This window comes from Nothoprocta perdicaria, unplaced genomic scaffold, assembly GCF_003342845.1.
Source record: "Nothoprocta perdicaria isolate Ctin4 unplaced genomic scaffold, notPer1 scaffold_80, whole genome shotgun sequence".
NCBI lineage: Eukaryota > Metazoa > Chordata > Aves > Tinamiformes > Tinamidae > Nothoprocta > Nothoprocta perdicaria.
In genome coordinates, this window is record NW_020456088.1 from 1,779,741 (window position 1) to 1,785,399 (window position 5,659).

The following is a 5,659-nucleotide window of genomic DNA, read 5'->3' on the forward strand; positions in this document are numbered from 1 at the left end:
GGTGAAGTAAGGAGGGAAGGAGGGGGAAGAAGGAGGGATGGGGAAGGAGGGATTGGGGAAGGATGGGGAAGTAGGATGGATGAGCAAAGGATGGGGAAGAAGGAGGGATAAGGGAAGGATGGGGAGGAAGAAGGGATGGGGAAGGATAAGGAAGAAGAAGGGATTAGTGAAGGTTGTGAAGAAGAAAAAATGAGGAAGGATGGAGAAGAAGGAGGGATGGGGAAAGGATGGGGAAGAAAGAGGGATGGGGAAACATGAGGAAGAAGGAGGCATTGGAAAAGGATGGAAAGAGATTGGGAAGAAGGGACAGAGGAAGGATGGGAAGGAAAGAGGCATAAGGAAGGATGAGGTAAAGAATGAGAAGAGGGAGGGATGAAAAGATGAATAGGGAGGGAGGAGGATGCTGAGGAAGGAGGAAGAGGGTAAGGAGGAGAGGAAAAGAAGGTAGAATGGGAAGAAAGAAGGATGGTGGTTGGAAAGGGAAGAAAGATCAATGGAGAGAAAGGATGAATGAGGTGGAAGAAGGCATGGGGAAGAATGGGGCAGGAGAAGGGATGAGGAAGGAGGAATGGGGAAGAAGGAAGAATGCAGAAGAAGGAATGGTGCAAGCATAGGGAAGGGAGGGGTGGGAAGGAGGCATGGAGAAGGAAGAAGGAAGGAGAAATGTGGAGGACAGGGAAAGAGGAAGGAAAGGAAGGCAAGGGAAGAAAGAGGAGGGAGGGTTGAGGAGGAAGGATGGATAGAGAGAGGGGAAGAGTGGAGAAGGAGGAGACTAGCAGCATTGGGCCCAGTAGACTGGCTGCCACAGCAGCCCATAGCACCAGTCCACGCCGAGGACGCCTCAAAGCCCAAGGAGCAGATGAGAGGCTGCTTTTCCTTCATCTGGAAGTTCCTCCAGTAGTCCAAGTTTTTGCCTGGACTAAGCATTCCCAATGAACAGCAAAAAGCAACTTTTCTAGAAAGGGAGCTGCCATGGGAACATCAGGAAGGTCCTCCATATGGGGAAGAATTGCTAGTGAGGCCATGAAGGATAAAAGGTAGGATTTCAGAGTCAACATTCATGGTAGAGGGGGGTTTGCAGTATGGTCCTGCAGGCACCATGCCACAACTTGTCTTCCTCAGTCTGCTCATGCAAGGAGATAGCCCGGTGACAGAGTCTGAGGATGTTATTGAAGAATTCAGGGTGGTAAAATGAAAAGAAGTTCACAAAGAACTGTAAAAAGACACTACAATACTGACCAAGCAGGATAAAATAGCTTATGAACAGGGGACAAAAATAACGGACATCACTTTACTCACGCAGTGAAGGGCTCTGAAGTAGCTATTACTGCTTGGGAATGACAGTCTGGAGCTCTAATAAACACTCCCATGAGAGCAGCTCCTTGCTTGGTAGTGATCAGAAAGTAAAAAGGAGTTTGCACAAAGAAGAACTGAGAAAGCTTCAGAAAGGTCTCAAAGAGAAGTGGTGGCCCCAGAAAAGTGGGTGGGAGAGCAGGTCTCCATTATGTCTTTATCAAGAGTAGGTTCTTGTGGAAATAAATATCGAGTGATAGATCCAAAATACACTAAGGCATTACCTCTGCAGATAACACATCACTAATCAGGGTATATGCTGCTGCCCCATCCTTGTCCTCTTGAAGAACAAGAATGAAGGGGGATGGAGGGAAGTATTGGCTAAAAAAGACAGGGAGAGCGGATGTGTAGGGTGGATTGCTCCCTGGTGGGAGCTCCCCCATGGGAAAACGAACTCCAGAAAGCCTGAAGAAGTGCAGAAGCATGTAAAAAGATAAAGGAAAACTAATCCTGAGGGAATGGCTTGACTTTTGAAGCACTCAGCGTGGAGCTGAACTGTGGCTATGCAAAAGGAAAGACATTTTCATGAGGAGCCAAAATGGGCAGAAGACAGCACAGGGGCAAAATCAGAGGACTCAGCAACTCAAAGAGAGCTGCCAGGTCCACCCTGCTGTGTTGCCGCATCCCTGCAAGTACTTTTCCTCCTCAGAAGCTGAAGAGCTCTTTTTTTTTTTTTTTTTCTTTTCTTTTTTCAGTTTAAAGCACTTCCAACACACATTGGCTTGTATGATGTAGCTTATGTTTCTTCTGAAAATTGCACTTCCATAGGAGTATAGGGACTATCTTCGATGCAGTCCTTACTCCGAGCAGCTTTCCAACCTCTCCCCCAGCTCCCCAGCTATTGCCTTTCCTTCATTATCCTTCACTCCCAGCTTTATCCATCACACCTCAAAAACATCAGTCCTTGCTGCTGGACACACACACTCTTGCAGGCAATCACTGCTCTCTCAAGGGGCTGCCAAAGCTCCACTGCTTTGAGTGGTAGGTGGGACCAAAGGCAAAATTTGTGCAAAAGATTCAAATCATTGTGCAAACGGATTCAAAATCTGAGGCTTAATCACAGAAATGTTCCAGGAAATAAGAGTGGGAGCCAGCAGGATCCTAGCATCACAGATGCCAGGGAAAAAAAGAGATAAACTTGCTAGTTTTATATTCATCCTTTAGCCCATCCTCTGGTTTTGGGATAACCACCTCCTGTCTCCTGTGCAGTCCATAATAGTTAACACAAATATAATTGTTCAACTCTACCACTTTTTTTGTGGAAGAAGGAAAGCCACTGCTACACCTTGGTAAAATACTGGGAACATCTGCCTTTGTTTCATTTCCCTTTAAAAACAGAGAAAATATTCCTAATATCAGCAGATTCTTGTGCCAGAGACGAAAAAATTAGCTCAGTCTGAGCTCAGCTTATGGAAGACACAGAAGTATTTATAAAGGAAATCAAGAGGATGGATTAAAGGTAGGGAAAGGACATGAAGAGGAAATACTTATCAAACTTGTTCCATGACAGAGACCATGGGAGGATCCATGACCTCCCATGTCCCATCTCTTAACTCAACACTCACCCTAGAAAATGACTCTTCCTCTCAGTTTTCAGTGCAAATACATACACGTTATTTGAATTCCCATTTATAAATTGCCTTCCCTTTGAGCATCACTTCATGAGCAGCTATTCACAAAGCAGACCCCATTTTAACTGCAACTCTACTCACAGGCTGGTTAGAGGGATAAAATGCATTAAAAATACATGTTGACTTGCCAAAAATCTTCCTTTCCAAAAGAAACAACCAGCTAACAGTGGCTTACTGAATGTCTGCTAAAAAGTTCAGTCAAGTCAGCTGAAAGCCAGGGCACATCAGATGAAAGTCAGGTACAAGTGACAAAATAAATACTATGGGGGAAATCAGCTGATGTCACCTTTCCATTCACTTCTCTCAAAAACGTGCATTCCTGTCCACTATCAAGCAATCACTGCTTTTTTTTAAAGGGTTTACAGACAGCACAGATCATCGCAAAAATAAATATATTTATATTTTTCTTATTTTTCTAGTTTATTCATAAAATTTTCCTCTTATTCCAAATCCCCACATATTTAGTGCTGCCTTTTTTTTTTTTTTTTTTTTTNTTTTTTTTTTTTTTTTTTTTTTTTTTTTTTAAGAAATAAAGACACTGGAAAAAAATGTGCAGCTCCTGAAAATGTGACAGTTTGGAAAACAGTGTCTTTGCTCTTTTTGTTAAAAAAACACTTCCTCAGACTATTTTTTTCTGAAAAAAAAATACAATTGACAAAACAGTATTTTTCTTTGAAAGTTTTTACACTAATGGGGCACCTGCTGATGTTCAGTGAAGTACTTTTGATTTCCACTGCCATAGCCACAGGACTTTCTAAAAAGCCTTTCACAGCCTAATACAAATGGCATGAGAAACTCCCTTTAGCACGAGGCGCTGCAAGGTAGCGGCATCCAAGGCTCAGTTTAGCCAACACTTCCCTCTACCGAGAAAAATGTATATTGCTATTGGTTATTACTACCTTTGACAAAAAGTGACAAAAAGGGCGAGGAAGGGTGAGAGAGGGAGACAACAGAAGGTCCAGAGATCATAGGATGATGAAAGGGCAGCTGATCCAGCATGTCCTTATTTATTAATGGGGTGAAATTTTGGCCATCCCCCCCTTGACTGAAGTTCTTGCTCAGACATTGAGGACTCCTGGGGCTACTTTTGCCTTTGGCTTTCCAGCCCTTTGGGAAGGAAATGGAAAAAAATCTGCAGGGATGGATCCTCTTTGCGTCTGCCTCTCTGTGCTTTGGAAAGTGTGGGGTTGGACCCACCTTGCACCAGGGTTGAGTCTCAAGCCAGGTCACTGCAGGGATGGAGATGAGGCTCCGTTGCCCAGCTTGAGTCTTGTTTTTTTCTCATCCTCTCCTTTGATTTCTATGAGTAGAGACATCCTGACATAAACCCAGCTGCTATGTCAGGATACATCTGTATCAGCCTTCAATTTCCGTCCTTTAATTAAGTGTATCACCCTCATGGAGAATCTCTCATCAAGCTTCCATGGGGAAATCCTGTAACGCCTGGCTAAATTGCTGCATTTGTTCAATCACACTCAAAGATATCATCCTAAAATGAGCTAATCTAATTTAAGGGAAAAAAAAAAAAAAAGAAATTATTGGCAGGCAATGCCTCAGTCAATGAATGTGTCCAAGTGTAAAGACAATGTTCAGTGCCCCCATGGACATATAACAGCTCACATCATTAAAGCAAAATTTATTTCACCTCCTTTCCCCAGAGCCTCCATGAACGGTTCACCCCCCACAATGAGGCCAGTTGTGCCACGCTAGAGCACAGCTGCTATTTAATTTGGAAGGGTACAAGGATTATGCCATGCTGTACTGAATAACGTCCCCTTACCGTGTTCCTGCTGCCTGCGACGGCATGGATATTTGATGATTAGACAGTTGAGAGAAGAGAGAAACCTTAAGCGGGTAAGGCATTTGCATCAGACTTAGTGATTATCAGTGGCAGAAAGGCAGCGCTTTGTTTCTCAGCAAACATTTCTGCTTCTCTTAGGTTTCCTGCATTGTAGAAAGGGCCTTGCCCCCAGGCAGACTCAGCTTCTGATCCTCAGTACCTTGAGTAATACCTCACCTCATGTGAACTTTGCCAGCTCCCTCCAAAATATCATCAAAATCCTGCTTTTCACAGGTAGCACAGCTCCTGCCTCTTATTTCACACATCGAGTCTCTGCAAAGCAAAGAAAAATATGAATATTTTCCCTCTTTGGATGAGTTTGGAGGCATTTTCTTCCATTCCTGGCACACTACAGACTGAAGGTTGTCTCTGATGCCAGTGATACATAAGCATGTCCTCAACCAAACAAATGAGCTCTTCCAAAAGACTTAATTCATGCTAGCTCAGAGCTGATTCTGCACTGTCCTGAGTAATACACATGTCCATTTGCCTGCACTGTATCCCCTAGACACATTGCTTCTTGGACCACGTTCATGTGGACCACATCTATTCAAAAGCCCCAGATTTGAAGATGCTTTCTTGCTGTGATGTCCCTGGCTGAAGATGAGTCCATCTCTCCAATGAGTTGAGGAGCATCTCAACTCACTGGAAGGCTTTTTCCATGAGAGAAAGCTGGGACAGCTCATCAGCATGCAGCTGGACTTCTGATGCCATAAGGAAGATGTGTTACAAGGATGAAATCTGAAGTTATTTCAACTTCATTGGAGTTTTGGCTGTGATTTCCATAAGACTAGAGCTTTGCCTGGGCCTGAAGACCCTATGGCTCCAAAAAAAA